At 34.4% G+C, this 27,815-nt stretch overlaps 1 long non-coding RNA gene across 1 annotated transcript in view; it reads left to right on the top strand.

Annotated features, from left to right (window-relative positions):
* Positions 1-318: 318 nt before the first annotated feature.
* The window catches only part of LOC143248409 (uncharacterized), a 64,787-nt gene continuing 37,290 nt past the window's right edge, over positions 319-27,815 (top strand). Inside the window, exon 1 of the long non-coding RNA XR_013026972.1 lies at positions 319-480. This is a non-coding gene — a long non-coding RNA (uncharacterized LOC143248409). The remainder of the gene's footprint in view (positions 481-27,815) is intronic.

Below are 27,815 nucleotides of genomic sequence, written 5' to 3' on the forward strand. Positions count from 1 at the left end.
GGCTGAAAGGGCGAGCATGTTTGGTGCGACGGGGATTCGAAACCGCGACCCTTGGTTTACGAGTCCTTAACCCACCTGGTCATGTCGGGCCAACCTATCTAGGGAATTCGAACTTCTGACTATAATTGCTATTTATTGCAATATTATAGTTATTTTTTGTTTCTTAAGATATTATTAAGATTGTAACTAGATGGCGCAGCAGTACGTATTTTACAAAATTGCTCTTGTAGCATTGATTCGGACATTCAACGAAACTTTTGCATAGAGGGCGTGAGGAAGTTTCCCGCCGATAAATGTTGCTCGTGGACGTCACGATGTTTCAGTCTCACCACACAGATGGGTTAGGACGGAACGTTGTTGAACCTTGTACTAGTGCTAAGTCAGTTAAGCCACGAAATTAATTAACAATTGTTTTTTTGACGCTGTTTAACATGGATAAGCTGCACGGCTTGAAAAAAACGTAAACGGATATTTAAAGAGGTAGGCTGAAGATATCTGTTTTTACTAAGCAACCTCTATATTAAGTTGCACTGAGAAGTGAAACTTGAGTTATATTGTGAGTTTGTTTGTTTGTTTGTTTTGGAATTTCGCACAAAGTTACTCGAGGGCTATCTGTGCTAGCCCTCACTAATTTAGCAGTGTAAGACTAGAGGGAAGGCAACTAGTCATCACCACCCACCGCCAACTCTTGAGCTACTCTTTTACCAACGAATAGTGGGATTGACCGTCACATTATACACCCCCACGGCTGGGAGGGCGAGCTTGTTTAGCATGACGCGGGCGCGAACTCGCGACCCTCGCATTACGAGTCGCACACCTTACGCGCTTGGCCATGCAGGGCCTATCTTATTATTTTGTAATCGTGTGTGTGTTTTTCTTGTAGCAAAGCCACATCGGGTTATCTGCTCAGCCCACCGAGGGTAATCGAACCCCTGATTTTAGCGTTGCAAATCGGGAGACATACCGCTGTACTAGCGGGGGCGATATATTGTGAGAAAGAGGAACTTATTTGTCTTTTAGTGGTATTAGTTAATGAATGTTTAAAAGTATGCAACAAATTTTATAAGTTACAACTACATGAAAAACACGCCTCAACGTTTTTCTATCTTATTTTGACATAAATTGTTATAAATAAGTCAAACAATTCTGGTTCATTTGACAGTTTAATTGAAAATTACTCCGGAACTTTATTGAAGTCTTTATTATAAGGAGCATAACGTAACAGCTACATTGAATCAGTTTCAAAATGTTTTACTATTATTTATACAGTGGCAGAGCGGTTTGTATGCGGACTTACAACACAAGAGACCGGGTTTCGATACCTGTGGTGAGCAGAACACAGATAGTCTGATGTGTAACTTTGTACTTGTCTACAAACAAACAAACAACCATTCTGTCCCATGTTTTAATGCCTTACATTAGACTGTTCGCATTGAAACTGAGTGAAGTGTCGCATTTAATAATGAAGAAATACACTGGTCTCTAGAGGAAGTTCTCAAACGATTGAAATTTAAGGCCCTATAGACTTTAGACTCAGTAAGGACCTTGTCTTTTAATTATGTTTTTACTTGATTTTAGTTGTTTGAAGAAACAATTATTTGTTTGTTCATTTTTTAAATTTCGCCCAAAGCTACACGAGGGCTATCTATGCTAGCCATCCGTAATTTAGCAGTGTAAGACTAGAGAGAAGACAACTCGTCATCACCACCCACCGCCAACGCTTGGGCTACTTTTTTTACCAACGAATAATGGGATTGACCGTCACATTATAAAGCCCCCACGGCTGAAATGGCGAGCATGTTTGATGCGACCGGGATTCGAATCCGCGACTCTCTAATTTCGAGTCGAGTACCTTAACCACTTGATCATGCCGGGCAGTAACAATATAATTTTTTAGATAGCTTTAGTTGTTGTAAGTAACAATTACATTGAAGTACTTTACTTTCGTAGTAAGTTGCGCTTTGAGAAAACAAATATCTGAAGTTTTGTGTAGAGATACAATAAAAGTAATTATTGTTTTGGTCACTATCAGAAAAGTTTTAAGGATAGTACTTTTAAACATGTTGAGTCTGCTATCTTTGCGAAAATACTAAAAGTCGTCGAAAATAAGTCGTCACCTGAACAGGAAATATACAGATGTAAAATACATAGACATAAAATATATAGAGATATAAAATATACAAATATAAAATATATAGAGATAAAATATAGAAATACAAAATATAGAGATATAACAGATATAGAGAGATATAAAATATACATATATAAAATATATGCAGATATAAAATGTATAAAGATATAAAATATATGCAGATATAAAATGTATAGAGATATAAAATATATAGGAGATATTAAATATATGCAGATATAAAATATATACAGATATAATAGGCCCGGCATGGCCAAGCGCATTAAGGCGTTCGACTCGAAATGAGAGAGTCGCGGGTTCAAATTCCGGTCGCACCAAACATGCTCGCCCTTTCAGCCGTGGGGGCGATGTAATGTGACGGTCAATCCCACAATTCTTTGGTAAAAGAGTAGCCCAAGAGTTGGCAGTGGGTGGTGATGACTAGCTGCCTTCCCTCTAGTCTTGCACTGCTAAATTAGGGACGGCTAGCGCAGATAGCCCTCGAGTAGCTTTGCGGGAAATTCAAAATAATCAAATAAACAGGTATAATATATATGTAGATATAAAATATACATATAAAAAGTATATAGAGATATAAAATATACAGAGATATTAAATACATAGTTATAAAAATATAGAGATATAAGATATGAAACTATTTTTACTGTGCATACTTTCATTCTGAGCTTAGGTAAGCCTTTCGGTTGGTTGGTGTCGCTTTACTTAGCTGCGTCACGTTCTCTTTACATTTTAAGCAACTAAAAGTCAAAAGAGACTTCAGAAACGCATAATTTATATGTTCGTAAAGGTTTATCTGACCCTTATATATCATTAATTAAAATTTTATTAGTTTATATAACCAAACATTATATATTTTAGAGAAAATTATAGTGTGTCTTAGATAGCTACAATATTCTGTTGTGCGTCGGCTGAAAATCATTTATTATGTACGGCACCGCGTAATTTCCTTATTGCATCTTTATAAACAGTCGAAACACCAGCGAATAAAGACACTTGAGTGGTTTGCGTTAATCATTTATTTTGATTTAACCTAACAATTACGGAATAGTGAGACAAAAACAATCAACTAAAGAAATCACAATTTAGAAACAAAACAACGTCTGCCTTCTGTGGTACAGACCGAAATGTTATATACCAACGTCTGCCTTCTGTGGTACAGACCGAAATGTTATATACCAACGTCTGCCTTCTGTGGTACAGACCGAAATGTTATATACCAACGTCTGCCTTCTGTGGTACAGACCGAAATGTTATATACCACTAAAATCTTTCTTACATTACCATTCAAGGATGATTTCCTACGTCTTGTTTGAATTATTTTAAAGCCCTCTGTTGATTAAAATATTATTCAGTTTCATGTTCAACCTGAAGAATCATATTTTTACTGTAGTATTTAATAAAAAGTCCAGTTAACGATTTGTTTGTTTGTTTGTTTTGAAATTTCGCACAAAGCTACTCGAGGGCTATCTGTGCTAGCCGTCCCTAATTTAGCAGTGTAAGACTAGAGGGAAGGCAGCTAGTCATCACCACCCACCGCCAACTCTTGGGCTACTTTTTTACCAACGAATAGTGGAACTAACCGTAACATTATAACGCCCCCACGGGTGGGAGGGCGAGCATGTTTGGCGCGACGCGGATGCGAACCCGCGACCCTCAGATTACGAGCCGTACGCATCAACGCGCTTGGCCATTCCAGTTAACGAAATAGATAGTATGTACTACTATTACGTAGATTGTTAAACGTGAATTTTACAGAAAAAAGAAAACTTTGCAGTCAAAAGAACTACTCATACTGATTAATTTTGCAGGTTCACATTGTTTATAAAACATATGTGTAATAAATGAAACATAGAACTTAGTGCAGAAAGAGCCCTTCCCGAGCGGCAATCCGAACGTTTTAGTTTTTACGTTTGCCGCTGGGAAAAGTACTGTGACGTAATAGTTGCCAAACAAACCACCAACTCCAGCGTGTTGAATGTAAATAAACATGGCCACTGCATACGGAGAAACAGAGGCGGAGTCTGTTTTGACTTTGTGTTCTGAACAGTGTTGAGTAGCACCATATCAATTCGAACCTACTCTGAACGAACCTAGAACAGTTACTTTTGATACAGATCCGACAAGTTCTAGTGATGAGGACAGTTCCACGGGCGAGAGTAGCGGAACTGTGAGTGATACTGATAACGCCCAGGCCGGTTACGAGTCGGTCATATCTCCAGTGGAAGAATGGTAAGCCTAAGTCATGACAACAAATATGGTCTGTATTATTTCACGTGCAATTTCAAGCATCTCGAAACCTGTCGGGTGTTAATAAATTATTGGTACCACAGACTGGGTTTTATTTGTTTATACTGTGCTGACTATGGTAACTAATACTCGGCCTTTCCACAATCATTGTACAGGGTATTTATGACTCGTAACAAAATGAATTTCAGTTATACGTCATAATTCTGTTTATAAAATCAAACTAGATGTAGCAGTCTGAAGAGTTAATTTATCTTGAAATGTTAAATTTGAAAAATAGAATTCTTCGAACTTTTCCATATTTAAGAATGATACAAAAACATCTACAGAATGATCTACCAGCTTTTAAACTTGGAATATACTCTATTTGGGATAGATTTGTCCACTGTCTTGACTAGGAAATCAAGGTTTCATTGACTTTCAGGTGCCACAAATGCAAAACACGCTCATGAATGTGAAATGTGTATGTCTAGTTACATTCTTCAAAAACTTGTACTTTTTAAATTATTATATTATACTAGTTATTGTTTATCGCTTTATACTGTACACATACCTTTAAGTTTGTTCTTTTCGTGATGACAAGGGATGGCTTCAGAGGGATGAAACCTGTATGCTGCAGGCTGAGATCAGTCCTCAGCTGTACACGAGGAAAGATGGTGGGGACGATCCTGTCTACTGCCGATTGTTTCTCCAGTTTCAACCTGCCTGGCTTAAAACCCACGGATCCAAAACAGTGGGATCCGACACAAAACATGAGCGTTCAAAGTGATCTTGACAAAGCTTTGCATGGTGTGAAGGAGTCCAGCTCTTCCTATTGACCATCCGCACCTACTGTCGCCACCTTGCCGGTTCTTTCTCCTTGCACGGTAACGAAAAGAAGCTTTTCCCCGATGCCAAACCCATTTTACAACCATAAGCAACCCAGTAAACCATGCTATCATAAAGCAAACATAAAGTAGCAATATCAAGACAAAAAATAGTCTCACAAAGTATGTAATCCGAAAAAAGCACCGATAGATTTACATAAAACACCAGCATTGAAAGGAACAAAATGGTGGGCTCGCAACAAAACGTGTTTGGCAACTATTACGTCATATTTGTAAAACGTTACGGAAACAACCGAACGACCGAGAGGAACTTGAGTTCGAGGACCCGTATATTTTGTTTTATTTTTTACTCAAAAACTAAAGTGTTTATAAATATGACAACCACACAGGAATTATACCTAACAAAAGTACAGTTTCTAAGGCAATTATTAAATTTATTGAAAATTCACCTTTAATAGTGCGAAATGAAAGTTTTCATTAAAGTTGGTTAGAATCGTATTTCTGCAAGACACATTACTTTAAAACGTAGAACACGGAAAAATAGAGATAAATCAGTAAAGCTAATACGTTTAACTCCAGAATTAACGATAGAGTCCAGATCCTACCGGATTTAGAAATACATTTGTTTATAGCATTTAATCAGTAAAAAATGACTTTGTCGAGTGTCTCTAATACCACACGAGTCACACAAATACTATCAATATTGTGGTTAATCCTACAAAATATTGCAGGATTTGCTCATAAGTTTTATAAAGAAAATGATCAAAAATATTTTAGGCATTTCCTTATATTGAATGCTGTGGTAGAAACATAGAATGACTCAATGCAATATGTGGGCCCTACTTCACAAGCAGTACTGGAATGACTCAATGCAATATGTGGGCCCCACTTCACAAGCAGTACTGAGAATTAAAACAGTTTCATAATTTGAGGGTCCAATGCTATCCTGTTAAGAATACGAAATTTTTAGTCCTAACTGAAACGATTTGAGATAACAATGAACAAAGTTTGATCTTTACCGTTTAAGTGGTAACTTAGTAAATTAACAAACATAACATTGTTGAAATTCTCATGTGAACCGGTTTCTCTTGACAAGGTAATCTGAGTGTCTGTGTTTTGAATCTCGCGCAAAGCTACACGAGAGCTATCTGTGCTAGCCATTCCTGATTTAGCAGTGTAAGACTAGAGGGAAGGCAGCTAGTCATCACCACCCACCGCCAACTCTTGGGCTACTCTTTTACCATCGAATAGTGAGATTGACCGTCACATAATAACGCCCCCACGGCTGAAAGGGCGAGCATGTTTGATGCGACCGGAATTCGAATCCGCGACCCTCAGATAACGAGTCGAACGCCTTAACCCACCTGGTCATACCGGGCATAAGTCATCTGAAAGACGTTAGAAGAAGTATTGTTGTGTTGATTACAGAAAGTTTACACTTAGTTTTTGAGACTGAGTGAGAAATGAAATGTTGGATGTGTTAATAATGGTACAGCTCGACACATTTCATTAATCGTTTACAATGTATTCGTTGGAAAACATCTAAATTAAGGGCACGAATCGTCAGTGTTTCATATATTAGTTTGTCACTTAGATTTTATATATATATTCATATATTAGTTTGTTATAACCTAAAATCAAACCAAAACAAATATATTTTAATTTAAAAAATAATTAACAAAAAACTCTACACAAGTTAAAAAGATTCCAGCTCTTCTAATTTCTATTTCTATATCTATTGCTTCTCCTTTATGTGAGACTGACGAATGGAGGTTAAGACTGATAGACGGTGTATCTCCACCGCAATGTTGGTCCTTCTTCTTCAGTCACCTCCAAAACCTAAGTTACATTTCATATCCTACATTATAGCTTATAATTTGGGATCTTTTCAACTAATGTAGCGTATTTTGTTTAATCTATATTCTTAGGTTTTTAGGTTATAACAAACTAATATATTTAGTCAAAGGTTTGAATTTGATGTTTTTAAAGCAGTCCTTCTTTTTTATTTTGTTTACTTAACTTTATCAGTAGTAATTTTCCCTAACATATTTTTATTAAAGTTTAGGTCGTATCAGACATAAAAATATGATAGAAGTAAGTTTTTATTTCCATGCAGAGGCAGCTATCCGCTGTTATGTTGATACAACTTTCACGATACAAAAAATGAAAGGCAAATATTAATGTCCCCTCGACTTTTGAAGGTGTAAAAGAAAGATCTTTTGTAAATTACCGGTTTCTCCTCTTTCGCTTGCTCTAAGTTACTCGTCGCTAGCCACCTATCTTTATTAAACAATCACGTAGGCCTAACTCTTTAGAATACCACGGTAATGATAAAAAGAAACGGTATATCGTTAAGTCTTGTATCATAGTGGATTTAGACCAGTATTATGACACAAATGAATGATGCAAAGCTGTCGAGTGTGGATATTTTCATCATCAATAGACGCAGAGTGCTATGACAAAGAAAATATCTTTTAAGTTGGAACAAATAATCCAAATATAGAGTTAAAGCTGTACTGGTACCTAACGCTCTTCTGTCTACACTTCTTAACCACGAAGAAACTCGAGGTGCATTTAATTATGTTTTATTGTGATTTTCGTTTTCAAAATTGAGCCACAACTCGAAAGATAACTTTATCAAAGTTTCTAATCCTCTGAATCGAAAGGCTTGAATTATGTTGTACATAATTGTACATACATGAATTATGCCGTCAAGTATAAACGTAAAATTCTTTCCACTTTATTGAAAAATTAGAAATAAACCTTTAAGTAATACAATCAATCCTTTTTTTACCGCACCTTTTTATTACACCCAACGTGTGTTTCATTATATATTGTGCCTTTTTGTCAATAGACATTAACAAACCACAGCAAGTAGGAAACTGACATTTGATAATAACCAACATTAGTTTTAAGATAACAACCATATTATCTGTAACATACCTGTGCTTCACAGAACCAACCAGATTTAAAAAATATATATGGTGGTAGTTTTCTTCATTAAAAGAGTGTTAATAGCTTTCTTTACAGTAACGCCACGGAATTTAGATTAACAGTTTCTTGTCATCACCAGCTTGCAGTTGGTACAGCCGTATCAAGCATCATTATTTATGCGAATTGCTTAAGCTAATATCACATGACACTAAACACTCTGTAGTTAGGAGGATTTCATAAAATTTACAGATCTGTACTTAAAAGTCGGCAATGAATAATAACTGTCAACCCTTATGATTCATTTGATTACTTCAGCTAGAAACTGATAATCTAGTCTGCTTGGCCTAACCAATACTTGAGTATCTCTACGTCCTTTTGCCTTATAGTTTTATTGCTCTAAATTAGCTGTCCTTAATTTGAATGACAAAAACTAAAAACGGCACAGTTTTACTCATAGGTGAAGCTGTGGTAAAAATGTTAGACCTATATCTCACGTGACTTTTGCGTAGGCATACGCAAACATTTTGGTGAAATTTTAGCAGTTTTTGTCGAATAATTTTGCACATATTGGACCTATTTATAAAAAATGAGATTTCTATTTGTGAGCTGAAATGATGTGTCAGTGTACCAAACTTGAAAATAACACATATATGTTAGTATGTTTTTTTGTTATAAATCAAACATTTCCGTAATTTTGGTGCGAAGAAAAAAGGAAAAACTCAGTCAAGATTGGAGATGTTGTATTTCAGGTATTCATTAATAGATTGCCTTGATATTTGGTATGTGAAGTATGTGTCCAGTGCAGCACATCCTTTGGTGTGAGTGGCCCCAGTTTGAGTTAGAGAAGGTGAAAAATCAATAAACTACCACTTCTGTTAAAACGCACACATAGTGTGTTTTCCACGTTGGTTTTGGCCACAAAACGCACTGCTGTTTGAAACTGAAAATTTATCTGACCAGTACACTGCCAAATCTTGAAAACTGCTGGTTTCCTGTTTTATTCCATGATTTTTTGGTGGATCTTTAAGGTTCTTTATTTCAAGTGAAGCATAAAATAGCTTGTTTGTAAAAATAAAGATTTTGCCTTTGCGACTCTGATTTTTAGCTTAGAATCAAATATAGAAACATCAGTCTTCTTGTGACGTAATACTAACAGTCGACAGATGGCGCTTCTCCAATCAAGGAGATATGCTTATTATGTGAAAAGAGGATGTTTTTGACGAAGATAGCGACTAACACGACACCAAAGGAGCTGACGTAAGTATATCATTGTAAAAAGTGTAAGCGTAGAAGGTAGTACGTTTGAAACAAATACGTTTCTGTTTTCTGTGTTTTGTGATGACTGACTGTTTAGACACAGGTCTTAGTTATAACGACCGAATAATATTAGTTATTGATGACGAGAAACTGACCTGAAATCAAAATGTATCTCAGAACGACTGGTATGGGTATTAACACTTTTACTGATAAGCAGAGAACAACGTTTTGACCTTCCTAGGTCATCTTCAAGTTAAGAAAGATGACTTGGGAAGGTCGAAACGTTGTTCTCTCCTTATCAGTGAAAGTGTTAATACCCATATCAGTCGTTCTGAGATTCGAAGAATATGTGGATTGAAACCTAATAAATCTCTAACACATGAACATAAAAAATTACGTTGATACGTGCAAAGGGGAACCCTCATGTCTATCAATATTTATATACCAATTTGTCGAAATAATGTTACTCCCCAGATATTTTGTCGTCTGTTATTGTTCTGTATTAATATAATCATATAACAATAAACATATATATATATCTGTTTTTAGAGACTGTATAAACATTATCTTTTTGTTTGAATTTTTTTCATAATATACTATTAAAAAGTTATATATATATATATATCACTTGACTGTCCTCAATCCACACGCACATTTAAACTGTTATATACAAATATATATCACTTGACTGTCCTCAATCCACACGCACATATAAACTGTTATATACAAATATATATCACTTGACTGTCCTCAATCCACACGCACATTTAAACTGTTATATACATCTCCAGTTCCTGCCGAGTGTGGAAGTTCCCGTGTTCAAGACACATGGAAGCTAGAAAGACATTTTTCAGTTCCTTGGACTGTTCTTGTTTGGTAGGAACGCCTATGAATAACTAATCGACTAGAATTATTTCTTCATAAGTTAACGTTTATGCTTTATGTTCGCTATCGATTGGTACATTCCAGTGGAACTGAAGAAAAGATTTTTAACCATTAATTTCCACAGATTCGTTACGACCTGGATTATTTTAAAAACCACTTATCATTAATTATAAAAATTAATATAAACTAGACTATCTGGTTCTGAAATTATATTTCCTTAGACCATATAAATATGAGAAAACACTTGTATGGGGGCACTTTATTCTTTACGCCACAGGAATGCTGTCTCATAATCCACATTAATATTGTATGAAAATCTTACGTTTTATGTGATTTAGCAACATAGACACCATTTAGAAGGTGGCCAATCGATATAAGGACTGTATTGTTTAGTTAATGATGAGAGGAATGTTTACTTAGTTATCATCATTCAAGTACAAAGAAAATGAGGAATGTTTACTTAGTTATTGTCATTCAAATACAAAGAAAATGTGGAATGTTTACTTAGTTATTATCATTCAAATACAAAGAAAATGCCGAATGTTTACTTAGTTATTATCATTAAAGTACAAAGAAAATGTGGAATGTTTACTTAGTTATTATCATTCAAATACAAAGAAAATGTGGAATGTTTACTTAGTTATTATCATTCAAGTACAATGAAAATGCCGAATGTTTACTTAGTTATTATCATTAAAGTACAAAGAAAATGTGGAATGTTTACTTAGTTATCATCATTCAAGTACAATGAAAATGTCGAATGTTTACTTAGTTTAAAATCGATACACCGATTGTAATTAATAAAGAACGTAGTCGATGCTAATTGAAATTATTGGTATTAGGTAACTGGAATAAAACGTTTGAAATATAAACCTAGATGAGATCATTCTTGCTAATTAAACCTCAAGTACTCTTGTTATAATGATTAACTAGTCTCACGCTATAAAGGAAAGTGTAGGTTTAATACTGTTATATATTTTATATTGGTTTGTTAAGGAGTTGGTTGGTTGGTGTTTATTGGCGCAGAGCAACTACACCAGCTGGCAGGAGAGACTTTTAATGTGTTTTGTTCGTTGAACAGAGATTACCGCGTGCTGTGGGCGAAACGGAAGGCACGTTCTGTGACGTTAGGGAAAACGATTCTCTTACATTCAACTGCTCCGTCGCGCCAAACATGATGCCCTTTCAACCGTGGGGGCGTTGTAATGTCACGGTCAATTCCACAATTCGTTGGTAAAAGAGTAGTCCAAGAGTTGGCAGTGGGTGGTGACGACTAGCTGCCTTCTCTCTAGTCTTACACTGTTAAATTAGGGACGGCTAGCGCAGATAGCCCTCGTGTAGCTTTGCGCGAAATTCAAAAACAAACCAAATAATACATTCAAGTGTAATTATTCTAGTCCTTCAATGGAGTAGGAAGGATTTGTAAAGTGAGGGTGCTTATACAGACATGCATGCTTTACAATGAAAATGCAAGCTATTGCTAAAAGCAGTTCAGTCTAATGGGTCTGAGTGCACGAACCTCAGAAAATTAACATAATATAATTTACAGATTCTATATAAGTCGTATATGTGAAAATGAACGTGACGACCTAACATCATTGCCTCAAACAAGCCAAATTAAAATACAGTTAACTCCCATGTTAAGATAACATGAGGGGAGACGAAGGGGAACCACAGCGTTCCTGTTGGGGAGATAATTCCTCTGACTTCTCTCTCTATAAACTAAACCCCTGCCAAGGTTTCGTTCGTGAAGGTGATAAAACACCAACGGTTTCGACGCTTCTGATTATGATTACATCCATATTTATGTAAAATTATTTTTCAACTAACTTATTAACTAACTATTTTATTAAACGTAATAAACATATTGGAAACATAATTTTTTATGATGAATACAGTATTCTTTTGTCTTTTAGTTTAAACGGGAGATGGATAACATATTTATAACATTGGTAAACCCATGTACACTAAGTCGAAACTATTACTCAGTGAGACTGTACCAAAGAATGTAAGTCATTTGTATATAAATTAGAGAGTCGTCCCCTCGTGTGCTCATATGCATGTTTACGGACTTACAAGTCCGGGTTCGATTCCTCATGAGGGACAGAGGGTAATGATCCTATTGTTTAGCGATAAGAAAGGAACGCCATACACTATAGCTATTCGTTCTGTTATTAAATCTAAGATTTCAATGGTATTTGATACGTTGTGATAATTTTATTTATATTACTTGTTAGATTTATGGATGTTCTAGTACTTGTCTAAAATTCGGTGAGAATTTGACTTGAGATTTAATACAAAGATGTGATGTGTGTGGCGTGCCATACAACAGCAAGTAAAAACATTATTTAAACACTTTTACTGATATTATGATGTGTGTGGCGTGCCATACAACAACAAGTAAAAACATTATTTAAACGCTTGTAGCTGATATTGGAAGGAAATTTTTATCACGTCATATCTGTTCCAGAAAAGACACTTTCTTTTTACTTTTTGTATCTTTTAGCATTATTTTTATAAAGGTATCAATATCAAATATTTTATCATTATCTGACTTGTCTCACACATAGCCTAATGACTGTAAGGCATGTTCACCACTTCCATTAATATCATTCATATGTATATCGCCATCCGCTCGTACAGCAGTAAGCCTAAGGATTTATAACGCTAAAATCAGGGGTTCGATTCCCCTCGGTGGGCTCAGTAGATAGCGCGATGTGGCTTTCCTATAAGAAAAAACACACACACACATATAAGGATATTGCCTTTACGCCCTCGGGTTGCTTAGCATTTAGCTTTAGGGTTTATAACATTAAACCTCGTGGTTCGATACTCGCTGTAAGAACTGCGCTTTGTGTAGCTTTGCGCTTAAACAAACGACTATTTTAAATCATAACTTTAGTTCAATCTCTTGCTTCACAAAATTGAGCCATCTCTTGGTGTGTTTGGTTAACTAACCAGTTGGTTTTCATCAGTATGTTAATCTGTGAGCGTTATATATGCCATTAAATGTGCGTCTTTTTATTTGAAGACGAAAAAAGGTGGACCTATGTTAAATCTAATTAATAACAAGTGTAATACTTTAGCGAAATTCACAATAACAGATTTACGTGTTTTCGTCAGTTTTATGTCGTGTATGTGTATAGGAATATGTTGTGGAAGAGTATAGAAACACCACATAATAACATTAAATGAGACACGAACATCAAACTACGAGTCACAAAATCATTACATTTCATGGTGTGTGGCTTCAAGAAGTGTCAGTTAGCTTCAAACTCAAAACGTAATCTGTCGTTGGACAAAACATATTCTGACGTGGGTAGGATCCACTTACCTTGAAATAGATCGTCTATTTCCTGTTCTTATTGGGAATTTATGTTGCCTTAATTACACTTCAGTATATTAGGTATTCCTTTTGCTAACATTTTAAAGTAACGTAAATTTAAGGACCTGTTAACTGCACAATTAGAAACAGAGGAATGTGTGTTTTTTCAGCTGCGGCATATCGGCTCATAGAACGGCTCTTCAGTGTTTTTGTTATCAAATAAGTACCTTTAATTTATACCTCCACAAACTCTCGACCAACTTGAGATCTAATTAGAGTTTTGGAATCAGGACGTTAAACTCTTTCGATTGTTATGTATGAACCAGCTCAAGGTCTCGAAACCATTAATATACTTTAATCTAAAAAAATCAGTTTGAGGGTAAACTGGCAAAGACCTTGATAAGTAAAAAAATCAAATTGCTGGAGCACAAAAATATAGATAATATTAGAAACGGCGTAAAAATGTCTTATATTAATTTACTCTAATCTTGCCTAAATAATTTCAAGTGCCGCTGGTAATTGAGGATACCATCTTGTTTATAACTAGCATTACATAACCTACAACATGTTCACCAGTTTTATATTGCTCTAATTGTATTTGTTGTGGAACTATTTGGGTAAGTTTGGTTTGGTTTGTTTTGAATTTGGTCCGGCATGGCCAAGCGTGTTAAGGCGTGCGACTCGTAATCTGAGGGTTGCGGGTTCGCATCCCGGTCGCGCCAAACGTGCTCGCCATTCCAGCCGTTGGGGCGATATAATGTGACGATCAATCCCACTATTCGTTGGTAAAAGAGTAGCCCAAGAGTTGGCGGTGGGTGGTGATGACTAGCTGCCTTCCCTCTAGTCTTACACTGCTAAATTAGGGACGGCTAGCACAGATAGCCCTCGAGTAGCTTTGTGCGAAATTAAAAAAACAAACAAACAAACAAAATGTTTTGAATTTCGCGAAAAGTTACACGAGGGCTATCTGCGCTAACCGTCCCGAATTTAGCAGTGTAAGGCTAGAGGGAAGGCAGCTAGTCATCCCTACCACCGCCAACTCTTAGGCTGCTCTTTTATCAACGAATAGTAAGATTGACTGCGACATTCTAACGCTCCCCAGGCTGAAAGGGTGAGCATGTTTGGTGTGATGGGGATACGACCCTCGGACTACGAGTCGAGCGCCTTAACCACCTGGCCATGCCGGTCTTGTTTTTGGGTAAGAATTACTTAGTTTGAATATGTTTTGAACACGGTATTAAGTGTTTGATTATTATAATACACCGTCAGATGGTGTTCAATTATTATAACGCTAAATATTTAATTTATGTAGAATGGAATTTGAGCGAAAATCATTATTAAACAAAAAAACATTAGATAATTATTAAATATCATAATTTATATTTATTATTAAATATAATAATACTTTTTCGACATTTCATATATACTTATATTTTGTATAATAATATAAATGTAGAGCTAAAGAGAATTTCAAAAATCATCTCCTTTTAAAACGCTTAAATAAAGGAAAACAACATGAGAAGAACAGTGATTCAGATATCTTCAAATGTAACAGTCTCTGTGAAGAATACGTCAATACAGAGAAATATCTGAGGTCAAACATTTCCAATCGTTCACCAACTACAGTGTTTATGAAATATTTACGAACAGGAAAATGAAGTGAAAAGTGAAACACAGTTTAGATGTAGCTAAGTAAATCTGTAGGCGGATTTTGTGTGTCAGTTATTTCGTATTTAGCTGGAAAAAATTACGTTTATCTATAATAATGCACTTTCACCTTTGGTATCAAACTAACCTATTTTGCGTAGTAAATTGTATGCTGAGGGTCTCTTGTGAAACGTGCAGTTTTATTTTGTTTGATACTTTAATTCTAGATTAGCATCTCAAGCTGTAAGACGAACTGTTATTTCGGCGATTAGACAAGTCATACCAAATAATAATCACAACGTCCATCTTAATTTCTTATATGAATAAGAAAAGTCTGTAGGGAACAGGCGTAAAATTAACTTTTATTTATTAGAGTTACAAGCTATGGTTACGGAGAACGTGTAATTGTTTTATATAATAGCATACATAGCCTAGCGGAGAAAGTGTATTCATTTATATAATAACATACATAGCCGAGCGGAGAACGTGTAATTGTTTTGTATAATAACATACATAGCCTAGCGGAGAAAGTGTAATTGTTTTATATAATAACATACATAGCCGAGCGGAGAACGTGTAATTGTTTTATATAATAACATACATAGCCGAGCGGAGAACGTGTAATTGTTTTATATAATAACATACATAGCCGAGCGGAGAACGTGTAATTGTTTTATATAATAACATACATAGCCGAGCGGAGAACGTGTAATTGTTTTCTATAATAACATACATAACATAGTACGGATGCAGCCTGTAATATCCTCTTTGAACAGATGATTTCACAGTAATTTCATTTTTTCTTGAACAATACGTGGTGATTGCGCGTGACCACCGCACACATGGAAAGAAATAGATGTGGAATAATATAGGTAGTTGCAGGAAATACACATTTGACGAGTACCTTCTTGTATGGTAAAACAAAAAGTATTTAATTTTCATTCATCCAGGATCTGTTTTGTCCTTAATTAAAACTCCAGAAAGGAACTATGTAAAGAGAGAGTTGTGAATTTGATTAAAGAAATATCACACCAAAACGTCACACGATTCTGTAAATATTAGCTTTTATTAGAGGGCGTTTGTTACTAAACTTTGAAACTGCTACTAACAGCCTCAATAAGTACCTTGTATGGTGTACGGACAAAATACTTGCTGTTAGTAGCAACAACGGTAGACAAAGCGAGCGGCGAGATTTGTCATTTCATGTACTAATTGTAGGTGAAGAAAGGATTTAATGTTTTCTACTTATAGTAATAACAACAAAGTTATTCAGTGTGGCTCTCTCAGCTTTCTACTTATAGTAATAACAACAAAGTTATTCAGTGTGGCTCTCTCAGCTTTCTACTTATAGTAATAACAACAAAGTTATACAGTGTGGCTCTCTCAGCTTTCTACTTATAGTAATAACAACAAAGTTACACAGTGGGGCTCTCTCAGCTTTCTACTTATAGTAATAACAACAAAGTTACACAGTGGGGCTCTCTCAGCTTTCTACTTATAGTAATAACAACAAAGTTACACAGTGGGGCTCTCTCAGCTTTCTACTTATAGTAATAACAACAAAGTTACACAGTGGGGCTCTCTCAGCTTTCTACTTATAGTAATAACAAAGAAGTTACACAGTGTGGCTCTCTCAGCTTTCTACTTATAGTAATAACAACAAAGTTACACAGTGGGGCTCTCTCAGCTTTCTACTTATAGTAATAACAACAAAGTTACACAGTGGGCTCTCTCAGCTTCTATTTATAGTAATAACAACAAAGTTACACAGTGGGGCTCTCTCAGCTTTCTACTTATAGTAATAACAACGAAGTTACACAGTGTGGCTCTCTCAGCTTTCTACTTATAGTAATAACAACAAAGTTACACAGTGGGGCTCTCTCAGCTTTCTACTTATAGTAATAACAACGAAGTTACACAGTGTGGCTCTCTCAGCTTTCTACTTATAGTAATAACAACAAAGTTACACAGTGGGCTCTCTCAGCTTTCTACTTATAGTAATAACAACAAAGTTACACAGTGGGGCTCTCTCAGCTTTCTACTTATAGTAATAACAACAAAGTTACACAGTGGGGCTCTCTCAGCTTTCTACTTATAGTAATAACAACGAAGTTACACAGTGTGGCTCTCTCAGCTTTCTACTTATAGTAATAACAGCAAAGTTACACAGTGTGGCTCTCTCAGCTTTCTACTTATAGTAATAACAACGAAGTTACACAGTGTGGCTCTCTCAGCTTTCTACTTATAGTAATAACAACAAAGTTACACAGTGGGGCTCTCTCAGCTTTCTACTTATAGTAATAACAACAAAGTTACACAGTGGGGCTCTCTCAGCTTTCTACTTATAGTAATAACAACAAAGTTACACAGTGGGGCTCTCTCAGCTTTCTACTTATAGTAATAACAACGAAGTTACACAGTGTGGCTCTCGCAGCTTTCTACTTATAGTAATAACAGCAAAGTTACACAGTGGGGCTCTCTCAGCTTTCTACTTATAGTAATAACAACGAAGTTACACAGTGGGGCTCTCTCAGCTTCTACTTATAGTAATAACAACGAAGTTACACAGTGGGGCTCTCCAGCTTTCTACTTATAGTAATAACAACGAAGTTACACAGTGTGGCTCTCTCAGCTTTCTACTTATAGTAATAACAACAAAGTTACACAGTGGGGCTCTCTCAGCTTTCTACTTATAGTAATAACAACAAAGTTACACAGTGGGGCTCACTCAGCTTTCTACTTATAGTAATAACAACAGAAGTTACACAGTGGGGCTCCTCTCAGCTTCTCTACTTATAGTAATAACAACAAAGTTACACAGTGGGGCTCTCTCAGCTTTCTACTTATAGTAATAACAACGAAGTTACACAGTGTGGCTCTCTCAGCTTTCTACTTATAGTAATAACAACAAAGTTACACAGTGGGGCTCTCTCAGCTTTCTACTTATAGTAATAACAACAAAGTTATACAGTGTGTGGCTCTCTCAGCTTTCTACTTTATAGTAATAACAACGAAGTTATTCAGTGTGGCTCTCTCAGCTTTCTACTTATAGTAATAACAACAAAGTTATACAGTGTGGCTCTCTCAGCTTTCTACTTATAGTAATAAAAACAAAGTTACACAGTGGGGCTCTCTCAGCTTTCTACTTATAGTAATAACAACAAAGTTATACAGTGTGGCTCTCCCAGCTTTCTACTTATAATAATAACAACGAAGTTACACAGTGGGGCTCTCTCAGCTTTCTACTTATAGTAATAACAACAAAGTTACACAGTGGGGCTCTCTCAGCTTTCTACTTATAGTAATAACAACAAAGTTACACAGTGGGGCTCTCTCAGCTTTCTACTTATAGTAATAACAACAAAGTTATACAGTGTGGCTCTCTCAGCTTTCTACTTATAGTAATAACAACAAAGTTACACAGTGGGGCTCTCTCAGCTTTCTACTTATAGTAATAACAACAAAGTTATACAGTGTGGCTCTCTCAGCTTTCTACTTATAGTGATAACAACAAAGTTATACAGTGGGGCTCTCTCAGCTTTCTACTTATAGTAATAACAACAAAGTTACACAGTGGGGCTCTCTCAGCTTTCTACTTATAGTAATAACAACAAAGTTATACAGTGTGGCTCTCTCAGCTTTCTACTTATAGTAATAACAACAAAGTTATACAGTGGGGCTCTCTCAGCTTTCTACTTATAGTAATAACAACAAAGTTACACAGTGGGGCTCTCTCAGCTTTCTACTTATAGTAATAACAACGAAGTTACACAATGGGGCTCTCTCAGCTTGCTACTTATAGTAATAACAACAAAGTTACACAGTGGAGCTCTCTCAGCTTTCTACTTATAGTAATAACAGCAAAGTTATTCAGTGGGGCTCTCTCAGCTTTCTACTTATAGTAATAACAACAAAGTTACACAGTGGGGCTCTCTCAGCTTTCTACTTATAGTAATAACAGCAAAGTTATTCAGTGGGGCTCTCTCAGCTTTCTACTTATAGTAATAACAACAAAGTTATACAGTGGGGCTCTCTCAGCTTTCTACTTATAGTAATAACAACAAAGTTACACAGTGTGGCTCTCTCAGCTTTCTACTTATAGTAATAACAACAAAGTTACACAGTGGGGCTCTCTCAGCTTTCTACTTATAGTAATAACAACAAAGTTATACAGTGGGGCTCTCTCAGCTTTCTATTTATAGTAATAACAACAAAGTTACACAGTGGGGCTCTCTCAGCTTTCTACTTATAGTAATAACAACAAAGTTACACAGTGGGGCTCTCTCAGCTTTCTACTTATAGTAATAACAACAAAGTTATTCAGTGGGGCTCTCTCAGCTTTCTACTTATAGTAATAACAACGAAGTTACACAGTGTGGCTCTCTCAGCTTTCTACTTATAGTAATAACAACGAAGTTACACAGTGGGGCTCTCTCAGCTTTTTACTTATAGTAATAACAACAAAGTTATTCAGTGGGGCTCTCTCAGCTTTTTATTTATAGTAATAACAACAAAGTTATACAGTGTGGCTCTCTCAGCTTTCTACTTATAGTAATAACAACAAAGTTACACAGTGGGGCTCTCTCAGCTTTCTACTTATAGTAATAACAACAAAGTTACACAGTGGGGCTCTCTCAGCTTTCTACTTGTAGTAATAACAACAAAGTTACACAGTGGGGCTCTCTCAGCTTTCTACTTATAGTAATAACAACAAAGTTACACATAAGGCTCTCTCAGCTTTTCCCATCATGGGTGATCGAACCCAGGATGTTGGCGTCGTAAGTTCGTAAACTTAACATTGACCAGACAGTGGACGCTTAATGTTTCCAATAGCAGTTTGTTACGATTTTTCGGGCCTTTCCGTCGTTTCCAGGTAACTACAATTCTAGCAGGTTCTTATTGATGGCTGGTAGCAAAAAAAAGTGTTTGCTATATTAGTTTGTCAATACGTTTTGTTTAATTTTGAACATTTTATACGCTACTATTACTGCAGTCACCAAAGTCTGGAAGGCTGACCAAATCTCAAATCCTTCTCATGACAATATACACAAGCCCATTAACTATTTTAGAAGCCCCACCCATTCCTCCCAAAAACAAAACAAAAATAAAGTAGTTTAACTGTAAATTAGTGTGGATAAGCTCCACAATTCTGAGTACGATTCCTGCTATGGACAGAGCGCAGCTAGCAGGTTGTAGAGTTTGTTCTTTACAACTAACAAACAAACACTGACGGCTACTAACGAAAACAGGAGCTCTCTCAATAAAGTTGTCTACTCCTTGTTTCAATACACTTTACAGATAGTATTTAACAACCAATCAGTGTTATTCCAGGGTTTGAATCTTGGCTTAAATAACTTGAATTTGCTGTCTTTAAAAATTACTTTTCTTCTGACTTTTAGAGTTTTCGCTAATTCACCAGTGGAAACTCTGGTCTCCCTCTAGGTTCAGTATAACAACATGTACAATGTCTTTGTCGTCTGTCACATTACTGGTTTCCTCATCCAGAGAATCACATAATAGCGTATGTATATAACTCTATATCGATTTCTTTTTGTGAGGTTGGGACGTCTCGTGAACTGAGGTCTACTTGACTACTGCTCTCTTTCATCCAATCCTTCTAGCTTTTCCTCGGTCTTCCTCTCCGCCACTCGCCTTTCACTCTCTTCTCTGACACCGTTTACTCACACTGTTCTCACCCATCTTTGGGAAAGGTTCTTGATACCTTTGCTGGACGTAGCTTTTGTTAATGTATGAGAAGTAATTCATATTTCTAATATACTTCTACTAGTAGTAGCTAATGAAGAAGGCGGTGGGTATTTTACACTAGAGGTTTCTATTATTAACTGTCAATTAATTAATTAATTAATGTTTGTTTGTTTTTTGAATTTCGCACAAAGCTATTCGAGGGCTATCTGTGCTAGCTGTCCCTAATTTAGCAGTGTAAGACTAGAGGGAAGGCAGCTAGTCATCAGCACCCACCGCCAACTCTTGGACTACTGTTTTACCAACGAATAGTTGGATTGACCGTCACATTATAAATTCCCCACGGCTGAAAGGGCGAGCATGTTTGGTGCGAAGGAGATTCGAACCCGCGACCCTCAGATTACGAGTCGCACGCCTTATCACGCTTGACCATGCCAAGCCCTAATTAATGTTAATTAGCTATTTGCTAGTTAATTCAATCGTCTATAACTAACGTGAATAATTTATTTCAAAATATGAGAAAGCTTTCTGTTGATTTCCATATTCGAAGTAAGATTTCTTAAAGCTTTGTCCATTTTGTTGTAACACATTATGCAAAACCTTTCCTCACAAGGAAATTGGTAACTGGAAAACTAGTGGTGATATAAGAACGTTTATAGACTAATTATACATTGTTTTAAAAAACATGTAAGGTTCTGGAAAGTAATTTCACGTGCAGAATATTGATGAGAACAACGGTTGGAAAGAGGGTACAACTACCAATAACTGATTCTAATTAGCATTGCCGTTAAAACGATGAGGTGGAAACTAAAGTGTTATAAACTGTTTCAAAACTAGAATCAAACTAATATCGTGAGTAGGGTTCAGCTGAGTGTCACTCTGATCATGATAACCAGAAGGAGCATTAGTTATTTATTTTACAATTTCTTATCTTCATTAATATATCTATTTCTCCATGAGCATCTGGTGTTATTTTGTTCAAACGTGTAAAGTACGTAGATTTTCAAAAGCCTTTCTCAGGTACACGTTCCCACAAACATTATATTTCTTACGTGTTTTATTCCACGTATTTGACCTTAAAGTCTTCCATACCAAGTGCTTGAACTTAGGTGACCTTTTAAGTCTTCCATACCAAGTGCTTGAACTTAGGTGACCTTTTAAGTCTTCCATAGAAGTGTTTGAACCTATCTGATCTTTAAGTCTTCCATACCAAGTATTTGAACTAAGGTGACCCTTAAACCTTCCATATACATAGAATTTTCAGTATACCTTTTTACGACTCTCGCTTCTACTAGGAAAACCATTTAAAGTACACGTTCGCTTTATTAGACCAAAACTTCAACTGATAGCATTGAAAAAAACAGCTTTGAGAGACTTATCTGTCTTCTTATTGGTTATTCGATGTTTAGATTTAACAAAAGTATAGCATTGCTAAACGTTATTATATTTGTTATCCGGCGTTTATTGTTGAGTTAACAGTGGAAGATAGAAACTGTTAAATGTTATCTTGTTTGTTAGCTGGTGTTTATTGTTGAGTTAACGGTGGAAGATAGAAACTGTTAAATGTTATCTTGTTTGTTAGATTGTGTTTATTGTTGAGTTAACGGTGGTAGATTGAAACTGTTAAATGTTATCTTGTTTGTTAGCTGGTGTTTATTGTAGAGTTAACAGTGGTAGATTGAAACTGTTAAATGTTATCTTGTTTGTTAGATTGTGTTTATTGTTGAGTTAACAGTGGAAGATAGAAACTGTTAAATGTTATCTTGTTTGTTAGCTGGTGTTTATTGTTGAGTTAACGGTGGAAGATAGAAACTGTTAAATGTTATCTTGTTTGTTAGATTGTGTTTATTGTTGAGTTAACGGTGGTAGATTGAAACTGTTAAATGTTATCTTGTTTGTTAGCTGGTGTTTATTGTAGAGTTAACAGTGGTAGATTGAAACTGTTAAATGTTATCTTGTTTGTTAGATTGTGTTTATTGTTGAGTTAACAGTGGAAGATAGAAACTGTTAAATGTTATCTTGTTTGTTAGCTGGTGTTTATTGTTGAGTTAACGGTGGAAGATAGAAACTGTTAAATGTTATCTTGTTTGTTAGATTGTGTTTATTGTTGAGTTAACGGTGGTAGATTGAAACTGTTAAATGTTATCTTGTTTGTTAGCTGGTGTTTATTGTAGAGTTAACAGTGGTAGATTGAAACTGTTAAATGTTATCTTGTTTGTTAGATTGTGTTTATTGTTGAGTTAACAGTGGAAGATAGAAACTGTTAAATGTTATCTTGTTTGTTAGATGGTGTTTATTGTTGAGTTAACAGTGGTAGATAGAAACTGTTAAATGTTGTCTTGTTTGTTAGATGGTGTTTATTGTTGAGTTAACAGTGGTAGATAGAAACTGTTAAATGTTGTCTTGTTTGTTAGATGGTGTTTTTTGTTGAGTTAACAGTGGAAGATAGAAACTGTTAAATGTTATCTTGTTTGTTAGATGGTGTTTATGGTTGATTTGCTGTTTATACATTTCGTACTATATAAAACAGTTACTAATAAAGAAATAGTTATTGCCGAGCTGGGTGTGGCCCAACGGTTAGTGTCTCAGGTTGTAGAGTGACGCTTTTCAAGGTGTGGCTACCGTAGATAATTCTCTGTAATAGATCCAACAAATTAAATTCCCAGATTTGGAATAGTAGACATTTTAAAACATGTAAGGGTGTAAACTCATTTTCATTGTCCAAGGAGTGGTTATACAAATAAAATAAAGCCAAATCGGCCGATGTTAATTTTTTGTAATGTGTAATAATAACATTTTTTCTTATTAGAAAATGTTTTGAGTTTTTCATATCAGCTCTTTTCGTTTTTTAATTTTGGAAAATATTTTAAATCTTATTAAAAACGTTATTATTTGTTTAATGGTTTTACAACCAAGAAAACGCATCATAGTAAGAAATACAATTGTTAATGGTTTAAAATTCATGACATGTAGGTTTTTTTTTTTTTGTAACTATAGTGTCGGTTACTAGCAGCATGTGTTTCGTATACACGTCAGCTATCTGATGATCAGTTTCACAATATCGTGTTGATAGTTACTTGTATCACGTAGATTAGGATGTTTCACTCAAGTGATTCTTAGCTTTCAGTAGATTTGGAATATTTATTTAGGACTAATTCGCTTGACAACAGAATCATATTCGAACTTCATTTTCAAATTTCTTCAGTAAAATTGAACTAACTTATTATAAACGTGGACCTCAACAATCTCTGTGTAATAACAAAACCTATGGTACATATCAGTGAAAATACTAAAACTATTATAGTATATTGTGAAAATACTAATACTATAATAGTATATTGTGAAAATACTAATACTATAATAGTATATTGTGAAAATACTAATACTATAATAGTATATTGTGAAAATACTAAAACTATAATAGTATATTGTGAAAATACTAAAACTATAATAGTATATTGTGAAAATACTAATACTATAATAGTATATTGTGAAAATACTAAAACTATAATAGTATATTGTGAAAATACTAATACTATAATAGTATATTGTGACAATACTAAAACTATAATAGTATATTGTGAAAATACTAATACTATAATAGTATATTGTGAAAATACTAAAACTATAATAGTATATTGTGAAAATACTAATACTATAATAGTATATTGTGAAAATACTAATACTATAATAGTATATTGTGACAATACTAAAACTATAATAGTATATTGTGAAAATACTAAAACTATAATAGTATATTGTGACAATACTAAAACTATAATAGTATATTGTGACAATACTAAAACTATAATAGTATATTGTGAAAATACTAAAACTATAATAGTATATTGTGAAAATACTAATACTATAATAGTATATTGTGAAAATACTAAAACTATAATAGTATATTGTGAAAATACTAAAACTATAATAGTATATTGTGAAAATACTAATACTATAATAGTATATTGTGACAATACTAAAACTATAATAGTATATTGTGAAAATACTAATACTATAATAGTATATTGTGAAAATACTAATACTATAATAGTATATTGTGACAATACTAAAACTATAATAGTATATTGTGAAAATACTAAAACTATAATAGTATATTGTGAAAATACTAATACTATAATAGTATATTGTGAAAATACTAAAACTATAATAGTATATTGTGAAAATACTAATACTATAATAGTATATTGTGACAATACTAAAACTATAATAGTATATTGTGACAATACTAAAACTATAATAGTATATTGTGAAAATACTAATACTATAATAGTATATTGTGAAAATACTAATACTATAATAGTATATTGTGACAATACTAAAACTATAATAGTATATTGTGAAAATACTAATACTATAATAGTATATTGTGACAATACTAAAACTATAATAGTATATTGTGAAAATACTAATACTATAATAGTATATTGTGACAATACTAAAACTATAATAGTATATTGTGAAAATACTAATACTATAATAGTATATTGTGAAAATACTAATACTATAATAGTATATTGTGACAATACTAAAACTATAATAGTATATTGTGAAAATACTAATACTATAATAGTATATTGTGAAAATACTAAAACTATAATAGTATATTGTGAAAATACTAATACTATAATAGTATATTGTGACAATACTAAAACTATAATAGTATATTGTGAAAATACTAAAACTATAATAGTATATTGTGAAAATACTAATACTATAATAGTATATTGTGAAAATACTAATACTATAATAGTATATTGTGACAATACTAAAACTATAATAGTATATTGTGAAAATACTAAAACTATAATAGTATATTGTGAAAATACTAAAACTATAATAGTATATTGTGACAATACTAAAACTATAATAGTATATTGTGAAAATACTAAAACTATAATAGTATATTGTGACAATACTAAAACTATAATAGTATATTGTGAAAATACTAAAACTATAATAGTATATTGTGAAAATACTAAAACTATAATAGTATATTGTTCTTTGCGAATTACCAGTGATCTTGATGTAAGCGAGGTCGTGTTTGGTTTTGTGCACATAAGAAGCTAAACGCCGGGTTATTGACGTCTCAAAAGTAGATCAACCAATTTGTTGCGTCCTTTATTTGCACGACCAATTATCACCGGATAGTGCATTAGTCACACCCACAGATGAAAACCCAGATAGCTGCATGAACACGAACATTACGATACGTTAAGCATGAGGTCAGAGGTCATGTTTGATTTAATTTAAGATATTCGCTCAAAGCTACACAAAGGTTATCAGAATTAAATGTTCACAATTTTGAGTTAATAGAGTTAGTTACCCATTACCCATCGCTACATTTTGTGCTAATAGAGTAGAGTTAGTTACCCGTTACCCATCGCTACATTTTGTGCTAATAGAGTAGAGTTAGTAACCCATTACCAATCGCTACATTTTGCGCTAATAGAGTAGAGTTAGTTATCCATTACCCATCGCTACATTTTGTGCTAATAGAGTAGAGTTAGTTACCCATTACTCATCGCTACATTTTGTGCTAATAGAGTAGAGTTAGTTACCCGTTACCCATCGCTACATTTTGTGCTAATAGAGTAGAGTTAGTTACCCATTACTCATCGCTACATTTTGTGCTAATAGAGTAGAGTTAGTTACCCATTACCCATCGCTACATTTTGTGCTAATAGAGTAGAGTTAGTTACCCATTACTCATCGCTACATTTTGTGCTAATAGAGTAGAGTTAGTTACCCATTACTCATCGCTACATTTTGCGCTAATAGAGTAGAGTTAGTTACCCATTACCCATCGCTACAGTTTGCGCTAATAGAGTAGAGTTAGTTACCCATTACTCATCGCTACATTTTGGGCTAATCTATCAGCGGAATTTGACCAAAGCTTATATTGCACCTACGAACGCAAGATGTGTAGCGAATTTTTTTTTATTTCAGAAACTGAACCCTAACCTTGGACCTTCGGGTACGGATAACATATCTGACTCAAAAACTACTGAGTTACATTCAGGGGTAATAATGATAATAATAATAGACTTTTCAAATACCGACAACATTAATGTAGGTGTATGTTCTAGTTAATGTACTAACACAGTTAATAATACACACATATTAACGTAGATATATGTTCTAGTTAAGGTGCTTACACATTTAATAATACACAGACATTAATGTAGGTATATGTTCTAGTTAAGTCTGTTCACCAATAGAGTTTCGTTTATAAGCGGTTCATTTTCAATTTTTTTATTTTTAAATTATTTTAGATTGTTCTAATTGAAGGTGAATTACTTTCATTCCTTTGATGTAATTATGTGGACCTTAAATTTGATGATCCAATATAACCTACAGAATACTAGGTGATTAAAGGTTAGCGTTGTTGTGGATCCAGTATAACCTACAGATCATTAAGTGAATATCAGATATCAGTCCGCATATTTATGAATCCTGTATAACCTATGGAATATTATGTGGTTAACAGTCTGCATAGTTATGGATCCAGTATAACCTACGGAACATTATGTGGTTAACAGTTCACATAGTATTGGATACAGTATAACCTACGGAACATTATGTGGTTAATTGTTTACATAGTTATGGATCCAATATAACCTACGGAACATTATGTGGTTAATTGTTTACATAGTTATGGATCCAATATAACCTACGGAACATCATGTGGTCAGTAGTTTACATAGTTTTGGATCCAGTATAATCTACGGAACATTATGTGGTTAACAGTTCACATAGTTTTGGATACAGTATAACCTACGGAACATTATGCGGTTAATTGTTTACATAGTTATGGATCCAA

Source organism: Tachypleus tridentatus, chromosome 4, assembly GCF_004210375.1.
Source record: "Tachypleus tridentatus isolate NWPU-2018 chromosome 4, ASM421037v1, whole genome shotgun sequence".
NCBI lineage: Eukaryota > Metazoa > Arthropoda > Merostomata > Xiphosura > Limulidae > Tachypleus > Tachypleus tridentatus.